At 40.3% G+C, this 19,247-nt stretch overlaps 1 long non-coding RNA gene across 1 annotated transcript in view; it reads left to right on the top strand.

The window, feature by feature from the left end:
- The first annotated feature begins 6,992 nt into the window (after positions 1-6,992).
- Positions 6,993-19,247, top strand: part of LOC142761084 (uncharacterized) — a 68,042-nt gene continuing 55,787 nt past the window's right edge. The window contains exon 1 of the long non-coding RNA XR_012883500.1: positions 6,993-7,050. This is a non-coding gene — a long non-coding RNA (uncharacterized LOC142761084). The remainder of the gene's footprint in view (positions 7,051-19,247) is intronic.

Below are 19,247 nucleotides of genomic sequence, written 5' to 3'. Positions count from 1 at the left end.
GCCCGGAACGGATGCATAACTTTATGCAAACCGGCCGGGCAAAATGGCCGATTTTACTGGCCGGCACTCTGGCTCGGGTGGGACCCGGTTGTGTGAATCCCGCCTTAGTATCTACTTTCATTAGTAAAAAAATATAGGAAATACATTCCCTTTAACACCATATCCTACAAAGAGGCAAGGTAAATGTTTTACTAATGAAGTGCTTTACACAATATTTTGTAACACCCATGGCCAAGGACCGTCGGAATTACTCCCCTCCTGTTGGCCGCAGCCATGGATCTGTGAGCGCTGGCCCGCATCTCCTCTTTAAGAGATGCCAGCGCTCACTTCCGCTTCATTCTATTGTGTCCCATAGGGTGCTCATGCCCGGCCTTACAGGGCCAGTGTGCGCACCTGAAAGGTATGTGAAATTACCCCATGATCACCCTGGACTATAAGAAGGACCCTGCCCCTTCCTTCATTGCTTGAGCGTTGTTGTGTTTACCCATGTTCGTCTTTGCAAAGGGTCCCTTTAGTGTTTTCCAGTTCCCAGTGTTCCCGTACCTGCTACCTCTATCCCGTGCTACCTTTTTCCTGTGCCATAGGGAGTTGGAGTAATGTTGTGCCGTATACTACGCCTGCTGTGTTGCACCGCACCTGGTGTCTGCCTGCTGCCAATGTCCCATCCGAGCCTAACCATCACTACTGTCTGAATTACCACAGGTACACTTATTCTAACTATAGACATTGACTTGGTATCCTGTTGGCCAGCTGCTATCCCACTGCGGCGGTACGGCCCAGTGGGTCCACACACCCACCGTGACAATATTGCTATCCTACCGTACAGTTTCCATGATCTTAAAACCTTCAATAAATACAATATGGCTCCATGGGAAGAGTTTACATAAACTTGAAGAACTTGATTTTGTATGTTTTACTATGCAAACTGGTTATTTTAAATATGTGGCAAACATATTGACTTAAATAAATCATCCATGAAATATTAGATATCTACTATGTCATTTCTTCAGAACACCTGCTAGCACAGTAAAGCTTTTGTTTGGTAGGTCGTGTTTTTGACTGAAATTCTACCAGGCCATTCGATTTTCTGAAGAATAATCTTTTCAGCTAATGTTCTTGCTACTTGTTAAAGCAAAATATAAAACTTAATTATATATACTCTTCTTATCCTGCAGCTGTGTCTCATTAGGTTCCGGGCTGTTGGCTGATTGTATTGTAATCTCTGACCCTCCTGCCGATATGATCTGGTGCAAAGTAATAATTAAAATCAATTGCAGGGTAGAAAAAAAATAGATTTTATTTTCAGTGTAGACCTTAGAATTAACTACGAGTCACATACCATCATCAGTGCGCTCGTAACAATTGGAAGCTTCACCAATGCTCATCTGAGTTGTTTAATGGCCAGTGATGTTCATTTCTTCAGTAAAACAACCACCTCATTTCTTGCTTTAGTTAAATAAGTTATAGGTTTCTTATAATAATGATAATGATAATAATAAAAAAAATGCCTAGTACATAATATAATCTATTTATTAATCGTTCGAGAAACTGGGTGCTTGAACTTGGCTGATCCATATAAAATGAAATCTAATTTTATATTTCAACTTGCATTAATGAATACCTACGATGATGTAGCTCACTCTTTTTAACCATATAGCCAGTTGTGGCCTAAAGGAGGCAGGGCTTGTATGTATTTATTTATTTTCACATTCCAGAAATCTTCTTTTTTCCTCTTCACCATTTTGGTCTATATATACAGTGTTGTATAAAAAAAAATGTAATTAAAAAAAAAAAGTTTGGGAGGTGGGAAAAAAACAGCAACCCCATTACTTTTTTGAGTTTTTAGTTTCTAATGCTTTCACAATGCGGTATAAATTACAAGTTGACTTTATTTTGCTGGTTAGTATGCTTACGGTGATACCAAATTTTATATCGTTTTTATGTTTTACTACTTTTGCGCAATAAAAACGCTATATTTAAAAATGGAAAAATAAACGTTTTTGTGTTGCCGCATTCCAAGACATATTCTTCATTTTATGTCGATGGAGCTGTATAAGGGCTTATTTTTTTGAAGTACAACCTGTTTTTTGTGAGGCTGAGTGAACGAAACCGCAATTTTGGCATCTTGGAGTGTTTTTTTTTTTTTGTTTTTTTTTTCACGGTTCACTATGCAAGATAAATGTCATAATTTTATAGTATGGGTTGTTCTGGATATGGCGATAAGTTTGTTTTCTATATTTTTATTTGCTTTTTTTTTCCCCATAATAAAGCATTTTCAGTTTTTTTTTTTTTTTTTTTTTGTTTTTTTTTTAGAATGTTTTTAATTTCCAAATTGGGACAGAACAATAAAAACTACAGATCTTTGTAAAAGTACTAAAGCATAACAACAATACATAGGTCATAGGAAAAATGAACACCCACTTTGAATTCTATGGTTTCATGTATTAGGACATAATAAAACAAAACACATCTGGTCCTCAGATCAACAACACATGACAAATTAAATTGTCATTATTTAACAAAAACTAGGACAAAATGGAAAAGTCATGTGTGAAAAACGAAGTACACTCTTAAATCATGTTCACACAGCGCGTATACGGTGCATAAAAGTACACAAAGTATCCGCCCCGAAGCCCGCAGGGATTGCCAGCAAAAAAAACACTCAATTGTAGTGCAGTTTTTCAGGTGGAATGGCAAAAAAAACGTAGAGGCCGTCGCTTCCGCTGTAGCAACCATAGCGGCTGCTAGCGGTGACACCGGGCATGTGAGGGCGGTGGCGCCGCTAGCAGCTGCTGCTATAGCGGTAGCGATAGCACTATAGCAGAGCAGGGAGGTATCTCCCTGTTCTGCTATCTACTAGCGCCACTGTAGCTCCCTGAAGGAGCGGAATCCCCATGTGGCCCGGGATTCCGCTCCTGGAGCGCTGCTTGGTGTCTCTGTCCATATATGGACAGTGACATCAGGGGGGATTCCACGTCCGGTAGAAGCCAATGACGTCATGGACACAGACGTCAGGAGCTTCTCCTGGAGTGGAATCAACGGTCACAGCGTCGGCAACGCTGTGGACGGGGATTCCGCTTCAGGAGTTTCCCCTGATGTGACTGTCCATATATGGACAGAGACATCAAGCAGCACTCCAGGAGTGGAATCCCCGGCCACATGGGGATTCCGCTCCTTCATGGAGCTACAGTGGCGCTATCTATACTGGAAGGGGGAGGGTTTCTATCTACAAGTGGGCTGTATGGCACTACCCACAAAAAAGGACAAATGTGCAGGAGCACACAAAATACCCAGCTTTCCCGGCTATCAAATAAATGTGTGGAAATAAACATCGCAGGTCAATTTATGAAAGTTTATTTTGGCTGATATTTTTTTTACGAAGCCTGTGGATGAAATGTTCAAATTTCATCTACTCTGGTGCTACTGTAATACGAAGTGGATTTTCCACAATGAAATCAGTTGTCGAAAATTTGCAGTGTTTACTCGATGTGTGGCCATACCCTTACTGATCCAAAAAGAATTAAGGGGAGAAGTAGCAGCCAGGTGCTGCTCATCAAATGCCCTGGATTAATTGATCATCAATGTGATGACCTCTATAAAAACAGAAGTTTTGTCTGTTTGCGGGTCTGGAGCGTTCAAGCGTGTGTTAATACCATGCCAAGGAGGAAACACAACAGCAGTGATCTTAGAAAAACAATTGTTGCTGCCCATCAATCTGGGAAGGGTTACAGAGTAATTACCAAACACTTTGAGTCCCTCATTCTACAGTGAGAGAGATTCACGTGTGAAAAATATTCAAGACCGTTGACAATCTTCACAGTTGTGGAAGTCCCAGCAAATTCACCCCAAGGTCAGACCGTGCAATGCTCAGAGAATTTGCGAAAAAACCAAGAACTACATCTTGGACTCTACATGTCAAATGTTCACACTCAAGTACAAATACAAAAATAATGAAAAAGTATGGCTTGTTTGGAAGAGTTATGAGGAGAAAGCTCCTTCTTTCTAAAAGGAACATAGCAGCACGGCTTATGTTTGCAAATTTGCATCTGAACAAAACACAAGACTCCTGGAACAATGTTCTTCGGACATACGAGACCAAAGTGGGGATGTTTGGCCATAATGCCCAGCACCATGTTTGTGTGGATATGTGGTGTTTGGTTTTCTCAACACCTCATACAACTGTAAAGCATGTTGGGCTTGTTTTACAGGCACAGGACATGGGCACCAGAGTCATTGAGTAGACCATGAACTCCTTTGTCTAAAGTATTCTAGAGCCAATTGTGAGGCCATCTTTCAACCGCTAAAGCTTGGCCGAAACTCTGTCATGCCACAGGACCATGATCCCAAGCACACCAGCATATCTACAACAGAATGGCTGAAAAAGAAAAGCACCAAGGTGTTTCAATGACCCAGTTAATGTCCAGACCTCAACCCAATTGAAATGCTGTGATTGGACATTTTTAAGAGAGCTGTGCACAAACCTCAATGGACTGAAGCAACGTTGTAAAACAGTGGGCCAAAATTCCTCCAGAACTATGTAAGAGGCTGATCGTCATAAAGAAAATGATTCATGGGGTGTAATGACAGTGTAATTTGTGATGTGCTGTTGATCTGAGGTTGTATTTACCTAATTTTAAGACCTTCAAATCAAATAAAACGATGGCAAAATTGTCTCCATTCATTACGCCGTAAAAAATGTAAGTCAATGGGAAAATAGAGCTATGGCTCTTCAATACAGCAATGCAAAAACTACAAGAAAACGCTGGGGGAATTTTATAATTGGTTTTACACTAATTTTCTAGTGTTAAAAAGTATTAGGACACCTACAGGAGATTTTATGACATCCCACTATAAATCCATAGGCAAAATATGGAGTTGGTCCCTCCTTTGCAGCTAGAACAGCTTTTATTTTTCTGGGAAGGCTTAGGATTTTGTAGTGTCTGTGGGGATTTTTGCCCATTTATCCAGAAGATCATTTCTGAGGTCTGACACTGATGTTGGACGCGAGGGCTTTGCTCGCAATCTCTTTTCTAGTTCATCCTAAAGGTGTTTGATGGAGTTTAGGTCAGAGCTCTGTGTGGGCCAGTCAAGTTCTTCCAAACCAAACTCGCCCAACCATGCTTTTTTTTTTTTATTGACCTTCCTTTGTGCACTTGGGCACAGTCATGCTCGAACTGAAAACGGCCTTTCCCCAAACTGTTAAAACAAAGTTGAGGGTGTACAATTTTACAAAATGTCTTGGTATGCTGAAGAACTAAGATGGCCCCTCACTGGAACTAATTATCTCCTCCCATGTGTTCTCATCCAGGCTGTGGCAGACAATAGTTGGGGAATACACATAATCGCACAAAAGGCCACAACGCACATACAAACAGCAGAAATGCACACTAAAGTCATTTTCCTAACAAATCATTGTCTACAATACACCACACAAATGTACCATCACACAACCCCATAGCATAATCCCTCCTCCACCAAACTTTACAGTTGGCACAATGCAGTCAGGCAGGTAACGTTCTCCTGGCATTCGCCATACCCAGACTCGTTCATTAGATTGCCAGATAGAGAAGGGTGATTCATCACTCCACAGAACACGTTTCAACTGCTCCAGAGGCCAGTGGTGGCGTGTTTTACACCACTCCACCTGATGCATGGCATTGTGCATGGTTATGAACGGCTTGCAGCTGCTCAGCCATGGAAACCCATGCCCTCAAGCTCCCGATGCACCGTTTTTTTTGTAAGTTAATGCTAAAGAAGGTTTGAAACTTTGCCGTTTTTGAGTCTGCAGAGTGTTGGTGACTTTTATGCACTATCCGCTTAGCGCTCGGCGACCCGTTCTGTAACTTTACACAGTTTGCCAATTTGTCGCTGAGTTGCTGTGGTCCCTAAAAGCTACCACTTTGCAATAATACCACTCACAGTTGATCGTGGAATATCTGGGAGGGAAAAACTTTCACCATCTAATTTGTTGCAACTGTGGCATCCTATTACAGTACCATGCTGGAATTCAGTGAGCTCGAATGACCCATTCTTTCAGAAGTGTTTGTAAAGGCAGACTGTGTGTGTCCCAGTACTTTAGTCCATGTAGTGTATATTTTAGGCAGTTGCTTATATAAATGTTGGTGTAAGGCCCTGTTCACACGGCATCATTTTGCCTCCCATTCATTTCAATGGGAGTCAGATGCTCCTTTTTCCCACTAGCTGATTTTTTTTTTGGCTAGTGGGAAAAAGAAGCGCCCGCCTGCAGATTCTGCCCGAACCTCCCATTGAAGTCAATGGGTGGAGGAAATAATTCCGCAGCAGATTTTGCAGTGGGACTCGCCATGCAAAATCCACTATCTGAACTGACCCTTAGGGAACACAACGGGGGACATTTTTTGTTTGTAATGTGCCAGATTTTACAGCAGAAAAAAGTTGCACGTTTTGGCACACTTATGCCGTTCTCACCACTCTATAAAAAACAAAAAGGTAAAGGTGGGGGGCACCGCAATCCTACAGATTTACTATCATTTATGCCAGAAATTGGTGCAAACTATTGTGGAAATCTATACCAGGTCAGTCCAAGTTTAAGTGGCAATAGAGCGCACAAAAGCTACAGCAAGAATAAACAAGTTAAATTATAATACTTAAAGCTGGTATTAATGCTTTAGTCTCAATCGCCTATAAATAGGTTTCTCAGGTAAATGTCTCTGACATTGAAACACTGACAGGGAGCGATGCAAAGTAATATTGTACAGCACACTGCTTGTTAAGGTTTCTACATGCTCTAAAATTAACAGGCAACCTAATCAAATATTTTCATTAATTTTTCTATATTTTATTTAGCTGTTCTATAGGTGAGAAGACCATTGCTATTAAAGAAGAATGTTCACTTTCTCCAGCTGAAGATGAACAGGTTAGAAAAGATTAGTCATTACGTGAAGTGACGACTACTACTGTTTTGTAAAAAATAAGATGAAGCATGTGTTTTTTGTTTTTTTTTTTCTGTTTTTCAGTTAAGCCTCACACAAATCCTTAAAGATTTGGAATTAATTCTTGACCTAGAAATAAGTAAGTGCCTTTTAAACTTTTTTTTTTTTCCCCTCTAATTTTAAAAATGTCCATTGCCAGTTTCAATGTTATATTATTATGTTTTTATTATACAAATCACTTCAAATTTACTTTAGCGTATCTGGCAAACCTGGGTTTTTATATGGTTTTGGAGACGTTGCATAATTTTTTGTGAGATTTTGCCTATGTTTTATAAAATGTTAGATGAAATAATGTTCGATGTGAAAATATTCACCACCCCCTTGGTGGTTTTTCGGTTTTGTTGCATTATAACCTTGACTTAACCTGAATTTTTTGTTGACCCAGCCATATGAGTGCTTAATTTTTACGGTACAAGTAGCACTTTCTAATGGTACTACTTAATACTATGTGTGATGTACTGGGAAGCTGGAAAAAAATTCAGAATCGGGTGGAATTGGAAAAAAACATCAGTTCCGCCATTTTCTTATGTTTTTGTTTTTTGCAGTGTTCAATGTACGGTGAAAATGACACATTACCATTTATTTTGCGGGTCAGTACGATTATGGGGGGATACAAAATTTATATAGTTTTTATGTTTTAGTACCGTTTAATGAAAAAAAGTTGGAAAAACACTTTTTTTTTTTTTTTTTTTTTTGCATCACCTTATTGTGACACCATAACTTTCTTTTATATTTCTGTGTACACAGCTGTGTAAGGTGTCTTTTTGTACGTGGAAAGATGTAGTTTTTAATTCCATTTGGGGGAATTTCTGGCATTTTGATCAGTTTTTTTTCAATTTTTTTGTGGGGGTTGAAGTGGCAAAAACAGCCATTTTGCTTTTTTTTTTTATTTTTATTTTTTTCCTGCTATGACGTTCATGTGTATTTTTATAGTTTGGCCATTTTTGGACGGGGAGGGGGGTAACCTAATGTGTTTATTATTATATGTAACCTAGGGAAAGGGGGTTATTTGAAATATATATGTATTTTTTTTTTTTTAATTTTTTTTTTTTTTTGCTTTTATTTAGGCACCAGGTCTTGATAATCCACAGGCAGGTCTCAATAGCAATCTTCAATCTTCTTATAGCAGAGCTGGGAGCGTTCACACTGTTCCCCGCTGCTATAGGAGTACACTGGCTCCCGCAAGAGTCAGTGATTGGCCCCGAAGCGAAAGGGCCAGTAAAAACCCCTCAAATGATGGTGGTTACATCTGACACCGGCATCTGAGTGGGTTAAATGCTTGCAATCAGAAATATTTCTGATTGCAAGCAGTGCTGCTGTGCCAGCTTCTGTTAGGTCCATTACATAAAATCAAATTTTAAAATACATTTTAATTCCAGGCTGTAATGCAACAAAATGCGAAAAACTCCAAGGTGGTCGAATACTTTTGCAAGTCACTATATAATCAACTTTTATGTCTACACTTACAGCACTAATTATTTATAGCATTTCCCTCTAGGTTGAAATATCTTACCTCCATTCAAATGTAGTCTCCAAAAAGACAAAATCTTCATCACTGGGGATATAGCTCTTTGTTTTTTTAGCCAATCGGCCATAACTATCAAACCACTCACACGTCCAGTAAATAATACTGCTTATTGGTTCAATGGCACCTATGGTGGAATACTGTATGTAGGTAAACAGCCAGATGATTTGTTGGAAACAGAGAAAAATGGATCTGGGCAACTGGTTAAATTGTGATATTATGGGTCAGAGCATCTCCCAAATGGCAGGTTTTGTGGTGCATTGCCAATGTGCAGTGGTTAGTACCTACCAAAAGTGGTCGAAGGAAAGTCAACCAGCGACAGGTTCATAGGTGCCAAAGGCTCATTAATGCATGTGGGGAGCAAAGCCTAGTCTGCCTGATTCGATCCCACAGAAAAACTACTGTAACAACACAAATTGCTGAAAAAAGTTAATGCTGACTATGATAGGAAGGTGTAAGGACACACAGTGCATCAAAGCCTGCAGCTAGGGATGCTCAGCAGCAGACCTGTCAGAGTGCCCATGCTGACCCCTGTCCACCAACTAAAAGCACCTACTGTGGGGATGTGTGCATCAGAGCTGGACTATGGATCAATGGAAGAAAGTAGCCTGGTCTGATGAATCGCGTTTTGTTTTTTCCATCATGTATATGGCTGGTTGCGTGAGCGTCATTTACCTGGAAAAGAGATGGCACCAGGATGCCCTATGGGAAGAAGTGAAGCTGGCAGCGGCAGTGTGGTGCTCTGCACAAGGTTTTGCTTGAATACCTTGGTTCCCGGCATTCCTGTAGATTTTACATAGCACCTACCTAAACGTTGTTGCAGACCAAGTATACCCCTTCATGACAAAGAATTCAAGGTGTGGACTTGGCCTCCAAATTCGCCATATCGCAATCGATTTAAGCATCGGTTTGATGTGCAGGATAAACACTTGGATACATGGAGGCCTAAGCTGGAAACTTACAGGACTTAGGACTGGTTAGCTATGTCTGCTTTAGTATATACTTGTATTATCCATGTAATAATTCTGGAGCACCTTTTCATAAAAGCCTGTTTTGTGCTATTCCTCTGTTTTTCCTACTGGAAATGTAACAATACATTGATAACTGGATGTGACTATTCCCTTTGTCGAGATGGTGTGTCCCTACACTATCTGAGACTGTGAGCTCTGTTTGGACAGTGTCAGGCTGTGTGGCAACACCACACCCAACTGTTAACACCCAGTTGTCAATTTATTCCTACATTTCTCGGAGAAATAAGAGCAATAGCCTGACACATAGTTCTATGAAAAGGTGCTACAGAATTGTAGTTATGGGGAATGCAAATATGTAGTTAATAACAGACATGTCCGGAGAGGTGACAGGTCCTCTTTAAGGGTATTTGCGCACACAAATTCAAAAACGTCTGAAAATACTGAGCTGTTTTCAAGGGAAAATAGCTCCTGTTTTTTAGCCACTCGCGTTTTTCGCAGTGTTTATTACATCCGTTTTTGGAGCGGTTTTTCTATAGTCCATGAAAAGCGGCTCCAAAAACGTCTCAAGAAATGACAATCACTTTTCGCAGCTGTTTTTTTACGCAGGCATTTTTCAAAAAAGCTGCGTAAAAAAACGGCCCGTCGGAACAGAATGCCGTTTTTCCCATTGAAATCAATGGGCAGATGTTTGGAGGCGTTCTGCTTCCGATTCGAAAATAAGCCGTATGAACATACCCTTAAGGATCTGCTGCTGACTTGTTGGTGCCAGATACTAGAGGAAACCTTCAGAGGTTTTGTAGAGTCTATGCCTTGATGGTTATTTAGGCGGCACATGGGGGATCAACACAATATTAGGTGTTTTAATGTTATGACTAATAGGTGTTAAGGTAAGTTACCAAAAGTTTTACACCTGTTAGGTCTGCAAATCTAGATAATTTAAAACTTCAGCATGTTAGTCCCAGTAGCTTACTTTTATCATCCACTTGATAATCTGACATGGTGTCTCCCTAACCACCTCTCACTGTAAGGCTAAGTTCACACGGGGCGAATACGCTGCGTAAAATCATGCAGTGTAGCCCTGTGCACCGCAGGGAATTCCAAGCGAAAATACGTCTCGGGGCTTATTCAGATAAACGGGATATACGTCCCTGCAACGCGCGTGATTTTCATGCGCGTCGCACGGACCTATATTAGTCTATGGGGCAGTGCAGACAGTTGCGTGATTTTTATGCAGTGTGAGTCCGCTGCGAAAAAGTCACGACATGTCCGTTCTTTGGGCATATTTCGCACATCACACACCCATTGAAGTTAATGGGTGCGTGAAAATCACGCGCACCTCACGGAAGCACTTCCGTGGGACGCGCGTGATTCGCGCAACAGCTGTCAAACTATGAATGAAAACAGAAAAGCACCACGTGCTTTTCTGTTTACAAACTTCCAAACGGAGTGTCATAATGATGGCGGCTGCGTGAAAATGACGCAGCCACGCATCATACGGGACTGACACACGGAGCTGTTAAGTGCCTTTTGCGCACACAAAACGCCGCGTTTTTTGCGTACGCAAAATGCACATGCTCGTGTGAATCCGGCCTCAATCTGTGGTACAGTTTTTTGAACCAAATGTCCACTGCAAGCACTTAAACGGGCCTGCAAGCAGGCCGGGCTCCTGGGATAACGTCTAATCCCAGGAGAATGCTGCAGATTGGTGATTGGCTGCAGCGCTCACATGGGATGAAACGTTATCCCAGAAGGCTGCGCTGGAGGGAGGTACACAGACGTCTGGGTAAGTATAAGATTTTTATTTTTTTTCCGTAGTTGCATTTTTTTTTTTTGCGGCGGAATCGACGCGAACATCGGCATCTGAGGGGTTAAATGCAACAACTATTTGTTGCAGGTTTTAAATGCCGTGGGGAAAACCCAGCAGCGTTTACGCAAATATAATTGACATGCTGCAGAATAAAACTCCGCACCACGGGTCAACATCTGAGCAGTTTTTCCGCTCCGTATTTACGCACCGTCTGGATGAGATTTGTCTCATCCACTCTACTGCTACTGTAATTGCTGCAGGTTTTCCGCAACAAATTCCATTGCGGAAAAACTGCAGTATTTACGCAACGTGGGAACGGACCCTAATAACGATGTGAACGTGTAGTATTTTTGTTTCATCCCTTCCTTTTTCTCCATCCCTTTGTTGAACTTAACTATGTAACTGTGACAAAGTACTAAAGGTATTCTTGGCCATTCTTCCAACTAGAGATGAATAATTAAAAATTAACATTGCAACAGATCATCCGGATTGGCCATTTGTTCTGTTCTGCGCTAGTTTGCGAATAGGCAAATAACTATGTAAAATTTTGCTTTTCACAGATTGATGAACATCTAAGTTCTGCATTGCTTTATAATAAGGATAGGAAGGTCAAGCAATGGAGACTGAAAAAAAATATACAGCATCTATTTTCAGGCTCTTTTAACCCATTAGTGACCGGCCCATAGTCTTTTTACATCGGTCACTAACGGGCCTTATTCCGATGCCATAGACTTTTTACGTCGCGGCATCGGAATAAGTCAACAGAGCAGGGAGCTGTCAAATCTCCCTGCTCTCGGCTGCAAGAGGCAGCTGAGGGCTGGGAGCGTCCCTGCTCTGCCGGGTGAGATCGATATCAGTATCGATCTCACCCGTTTAACCCCTCAGATGCGGTGCTCAATAGTGAGCACCGCATCCGAGTGGTTTTGGAGAGAGGGACGGAGCTCCCTCTCTCTCCCACCGACACCCGGCGATACGATCGCCGAGTGTGTGTGTCTTCCATGGCAGCCGGGGGCCTAATAAAGGCCCCCAGGTCTGCCAGTAATGAATGCCTGCTAGGTCATGCCGCAGGCATGACCTAGCAGATGCCTGTCTGTTTTAAACTGACAGGCAGTAATACACTGCAATACAAAAGCATTGCAGTATATTATAATAGCGATCGGAGGATCGCATAGTGAAGTCCCCTAATGGGACTAGTAAAAAAGTAAAAAAAAAAGTTTAATAAAGTTAATAAAAAAAAAAATGAAAAACCCACTTTTTCCCCTTACAAACTGCTTTACTATTAAAAAACCAAAATACAGTTAAAAAGTTACACATATTTGGTATCGCCGCGTCCGTAATGACAGCGACTATAAATCTATTACATTCCTTAACCCGCACTGTGAACGTCGTAAAAATTAAATAAAAAACGACGGAAAATTTGCTGTTTTCTGTGAATCCTGACTTTAAAAAAATGTGATTAAAAAGTGATCCAACTGGTACCTATAAAAACTACAAGTCTTCCCGCAAAAAAAAAAGCCCTCATAGAACTGCATCGGCGAAAAAATAAAAACGTTTTGGTATCGTTGCAATCGTAACAACCCGCTGAATAAACTTATTGTGTTATTTATACTACACGGTAAACGGCATAGATTTAGGATGCAAAAAAGAGTGGTGAAATGTCTCATTTTTTTCTATTCCCCCCCCCCCCCCAAAAAAAAAAGTTTATAAAAGTTAATCAATAAATATGTCCCCAAAATGGTGCTATTAAAAAATACAACTTGCCCCGCAAAAAACAAGACCTTATACAGCTATGTCGACGCAAAAATAGAAACGTTATAGCTCTTGGAATGCGACGATTCAAAAACGTAAAAAATAGCTTGGTCATTAAGTTCTAAAATAGGCTGGTCATTAAGGGGTTAAAGAATACTGTAGAGTTTTTGAGAATACAGCCATATTTATTTTCCTATATTCACTTTTGTGGAGTCCTATTGACTTCAATTAACATCTAAGATTATAAAGGAGTTTAAATTTTGAAATATTATATTGGGAGAAAAACAAGAAGTAGACACATACATTTTCCCTAATATATTTCTATCCCTCACACAAAAACTGTTTCTGTCTTTGTCCCTATGTCACTCAAAGTCCTGAACCCTTGAAATAGGCAGCAATTGACTCTGAGCTTATACCCATGGTTTATATATGAGGGATGAGTTTCGTATTAAACCGCTCATCTGGATTGTCTGAAAAAAAAGAGCTGGAGAGAAATAAGCAGTAAGATGGGATATTGCAAATAATTAATAGCCGTGTCTTGCTGAGGATCAAAAATGATTCGTTGTATGTTGAACAGTGCAAATTGCTACAAATCCATCATAAACGGATAGGCCAACTTCAATTTTTTTTTATTTAATTCATTATTTATATTCATTGTCCATTAGGCCTCAATCTATTCCGGAGTATTACCAGACTATTTCATTTTTACTGTACAAGTCCTACATTGAATTTCACACTAATCTAAACTAAAGCGTGGTGCAGGTGAACAAATCCACCAAACAACTCCTCGAGATTCCCACGCATGCAAGCATTTACAGCTCTGTGGGTCACTATTTGGCCAAATCTGCACTTACTGTAAATCTATATGCAATTCACTCCGATCTGTATATTTATCATTCTGTAAAATAATATAAAGATAGAATATTATTTTCTCTTCATATAAAAATGAACAATCTTTATTCATGTGTTCGTATTGTGAAAATGTTTAGAAAAAGATACAGTTGGTATCAAAAAAATAAATGCAACACAAGATCGACACAGATGGTGCACCCAGATCATAATGCCAATGAACAAATAAATACTTGAGTGTTATGGCATTCGATGAAAAACTTATTATTTTAGGGACTTGAATTTGTTTTGGAGAGTCCTATATATTTTTTTCTTTTTCTTTTTTGCTCAATGTTGGCAAAGAATAAATCTTATGTTTTTCAATTATCCGCTCCACTGCATAGGTTTCTAAATGAGATTTTTGATGCAACTTCTGTGTAAAGTTGATTACATTGAATGTTCTGGAAAGAAACAATGACAATGCTATTTTCTCAGAAGCACACAATAGTTTAGAAACAATACTGCTCATTCACATTGTATTTTCTGCACCTGGATTTCTACAAAGACTCGTCGTGACTATTGTACTGTATCTGTTTTGTCAGTTCAAGCTTTTTTTTAAATGCTAAATTATATGGGTGAGGGAGCTGTTGAGAATGTACACTGGACCTTCTGACAGATCTGAGTAAACTTGTGGAAACAAAGTCACGATGGGGGTGCTCGTTGCATAAATTAAGCTATTTCTGCTCTAAAAGTTAGACTCGCTACATTAAAATGTATACATTTTATTAAATATTTAGTTTAGCTTCACTGCAAAAGGATCTTCTGTTGAGGTGTGAGGTAATCCTGAACTTCAGTTTGACCAATTACATTTCAGAAGTGTTTTATTCTATAATAAGAATGAAATTAATTTGTTCCCGAAAAATACTTGTGTACATATTGTATGATGAAAGTAAATGTTTTGTTACTCTTATTCAAATTGAAATGAATAAATGCAAATCAACTGTGATATCTTCTAAATAAAAATACATCTAGCTTTGTCTTTTAAAACCTAATTTCAATAATTATTACGGTAAAATCCATACCGTTTATTCCATACATACTGTCCGGGCCGATTCTGGCTTTTCTGCTGCTTGAGACAAAAATTGAAATGGCACCCCCTATACTTTAATTGACATACCCCTGGCTGATCTACATCCAACTCTTGCGGCTGCACTGTTGCCTTTTACTCCCCAGGCAGGTGCGCTGCAGCGATGAAGCCGGGAAGGGTACACCGCTGCTTGGTGCATGCTCATTCAATGGCACATCCGAGAAAGTTGGAGCCAAAGGGATGGAGCTAGGGGGATGGCAATCAAGCATGGAAAGGTTGGTTTGGAGTCAGGACTGTGTGACTCCTCAGGAAAGCTACACCGCCCCATGACCCTTTATAGAGCAATTTGCATAACGGTGCTCTATTTTAAAAGTTGATTTGATACATTTTGCTGCATCTGAAAAAAACATACAGGGAAATGTTTGGGAATACGGTCATGTATTACCGCAAGGTGGCTGTTGAATGGGTTAAAACTACCTGACAGGTTACCATTAAATATACAATGCATTGCAACAATTCCATCTGCCCTGCAAATTTGTTATTCTAAATATATCCTATATAATTACAGCACCAGAAACAAGCTCAGTACATAGTACAAACACAAATACAGCTCCGTACAGAGATCATTTGCAAATTCAGTTTAACCCCTGCCCATAAGGCTTGTATGGCATAAAACTACAGCTCCCAGCATGGCCCGAACAATGGTAAGGATATGCTGGGAGCTGCTGTTTCACAACAAAAAAAAATCATGCCACCCATCTCGCTGCAGATCATGCAGAGATTACAGTACTGATTAGAGGCAGAATAAACATTTACATTGAGTGACTCACAAGTGTCTTCTCAGATTCTGTACTCCCTTTTTTTTATTTTTATTTCCCTTCTTCTTCCGGTCCAGACCTCTATGATGACCACTCCTGGCCACAGCCCATTTCTGCAGTTCGGCGCTCTGATGTCTTCGGCTTCTTACTTTTCATACGTTTCCACACCTATAAAATTCTCATGGTGCCACACACTATGCCCCTAAATATAATAGCACCATACACTGTGTCCCTGAATCTAATAGCACCATACACCTTGACACACACACACACACACACACACACACACACACACACACACCTACTTAAAGGGGTTATCCGGGGACCAAAAAATTCATTGTAATATATTTGTGAAACTAAGTAGCTTACTTATATACTTTTTATTTAAAAATTCTGTGCTAAATGATTCAGTTAAAAACCTCATGAATTATTCAGAAAGTGCTGGAGCTTTTCTAAAAGTGATGACGCTCTGACACGGCACCAAGTGACTGAGCTCTTGCTTCATGTGCTGTTCGTGAACATGACCGCAATGGGCTGTCAAATTGCCTATTTCTTGAGACCCGAGCAGAGCATCAGCTAGCGCTTTGCTCGGAACTCCAGCACTGCTCCCGACGTCCATATTTGGTCAATTCAGGGGTTTCCTTTTGCTGGAGTCCCAGAGCAGAGCATCAGCTGATGCTCTGCCAGGGGATTCTACAACTTCTGCTCACGTCATTGTCACTGTCCATAATTCTGCTTTAATGTTCACCGATACCATTTTGAGGTACATGCAACATTTTGATCACTTTTAATTCAATTTTTTTGGAGAGCGAAGGTGACAAACAGCAATTATTTACTCAGCAGGGACCCAGCAGCAATGCTTGCAAAATTACTGATCACAATTATTTAACCCTTTTGATGCCGGTGTCAGATGAGACTACCGGCATTTGAGGGTTTTTTACTGCCCATTTCACTTCTGAGCCGGTCACCGACTCCTGCGCGGTGAGATCGCGTGAGCCGGTATATTCCTATTGCAGCTGGGAGCATTGTGAACGCTCCCAGCCCTGCTATAGGAAGATTGCTACTGAGATGTGCCTGTGGCAGGTCTCCACAGCAATGCACTGATTTTGCCATAGATTGCAATACTGTGATAATCGCAGGTTGAAGGCCCCTGGGGGGGGGGCATAAAAAAAAAGCAAAATAAATAATTAAAATCGTCCCCCTTAACCTAGATCACATATAAAAGTAAATAAACAATAATAAACATTAACAAATTTTGGTATCCCCGCGTCCCAAAATTCCAGAACTATAAAAATATTTATACAAAACCGTGTACGTCATAGCAGGGAAATGTCAAAATGGGCGAAATGCGGTTTTTTTGCCACTTCAGCTCCTCAAAAAATTGAACAAAAAGTCATCGAAATGCCAGACATTCCCCAAAATGGTATTAATAAAAACGACATCTTTCCACGTACAAACAGATGACTTACACAGCTCTGTACACAGAGATATAAAAAAAAGTTACAGGGGTCCCAATACGGCGATGACAAATCTTTGTTTTGTTTCTAGTTTTTTTAAAGGTACTAAAACCTAACAAAAACGATATAAATTTGGTATCGCCGTGATCGTACTGACGTGCAGAATAAAGGAAATGTGTCATTTTCTCTGTAAAGTAAACTCCGTAAACGTTAAAGAAAATGTCGGAACTGCTGTTTTTTTCCAATACCACCCAGTTCTGATTTTTTTCCAGCTTCCCAATACATTGCATGTAATATTAAATAGTACCATTAGAAAGTAAAACTTGTCCCATAAAATGAAGCCCTCCTCTGGCTGTGTCAATGAAAAAATAAAGTTGACCTTTTGAAAGCAGGGGGAAAAAAACAAAAGCATAAAAAGGAAAATTTGTCTGGTCCTGAAAGGATTATACTCCATACAGAGTAGAGTAAACCAAATGGGGGAATTCTAAGGGTCCATGCACACGATTTGTATTATGTGCGGTTTCGGCGCGCGTATTTGCGGAATACTTAATTTGCGTAATACAGTACTAGCATAGATAATGAGATTCCAGGAAATCTCATGTACATGCTGCGGTATTTTCCCGCAAGTAAATTGACCTGCAGTGCGGATTTTAAAATCTGCAGCATGTCCATTTATCTTGCATTTCTTGCATAGCTTGCGAATTTTATCTGCCTAGTGCAGAGGAAAATCACACCAAAACACACAGCATGGAAACGCCGGGATTTACACATCAAAACGTAAATACCGCACCAAACAAAACGCAGGTGCGTTTTTTCCCTGCGCTTTTCTTGCGATTTCCTGCGGTTTTGCTGCTTATGCAGCAAAATACGCAATGTGTGCATGTAGCCTGAGAATTACCTCTAGTAAAAGGAATGCGCAATACAGGTGAATAGAAACGTCGTCTTTGATGAAATGCATGATCTGCATTTTAGAGGAAAGTTGCTTGACAATGTATAGCCATTATTTCCAGCAGTTTAATTTTGTATGAGAATATGACCAATGATCCCCTTTTGTCATTTACAATTCAGAAGATTATATTTACACGTACACCCAGATAATTACTTTTATTTATTTTATCTTCACCTCTTCTTTCATTTCAGAAAAGTAATTCCTTGCTTTATTCTTTTCTATCATTATTCATGATTTGAAACAATATCTGCAAGCGTAATCTTCTAGACCAGGGCCTATTCTTCAAGGTAGATCGAGTAAATTTTACCCAGCTCCAAAATTTGACAAGCAGACTGTCCTACTTTTTTTTAAAATTTGATTCTACTCCTAAAAGTTTTTTTGATGAATTTATTCTCTGCTGCAGATTTAAAAAAAACTTTTTTTTCCTCAGTTTTCATTCATGCCTTCCACTAGCTAGAGCTTAGTGAAAATCTACAAGTCTCTTTGTACTAAGTATCACAATATTTCAAGTGGAATTGAAATGAGAATGAGCATTATTTGCATAGTGTAAAAATAGCTTTCTCTAATTCTAGTTTTACTGTACTACTGCTTCTACGATCACATCTCAATTGTGTGTGATTATATGTATGTGTATATATATATATATATATATATATATCAGGGGCGTAACTAGGAAAGACTGGGCCCCATAGCAAACTTTTGACTGGGCCCCCCCCTCCCCTGGGTGTCACACAACCCCCCCCCCCCCCTCCTTGTAGATAGTGCCTTTTTTACAGCCCCCCCTGTAGATAATGCCATACAGCCCCCCCTCTGTAGATAGCGTCATACATCCCCCTGTAGAGAACGCCATACAGCCCCCCTGCAGAGAACGCCATACAGCCCCCCCTGCAGGGAACGCCATACAGCCCCCCCTGCAGGGAACGCCATACAGCTCCCCCCTGTAGGGAACGCCATACAGCTCCCCCCTGTAGGGAACGCCATACAGCTCCCCCCCTGTAGGGAACGCCATACAGCTCCCCCCCTGTAGGGAACGCCATATAGCCACCCCCCCCTGTAGGGAACGCCATACAGCGTCCCCCCTCCCA

Source organism: Rhinoderma darwinii, chromosome 4 (assembly GCF_050947455.1).
Source record: "Rhinoderma darwinii isolate aRhiDar2 chromosome 4, aRhiDar2.hap1, whole genome shotgun sequence".
Taxonomy (NCBI): domain Eukaryota; kingdom Metazoa; phylum Chordata; class Amphibia; order Anura; family Rhinodermatidae; genus Rhinoderma; species Rhinoderma darwinii.
The sequence above is the reverse complement of the archived record's forward strand: the minus strand, read 5'-3'. Positions and strand labels throughout refer to the sequence as shown.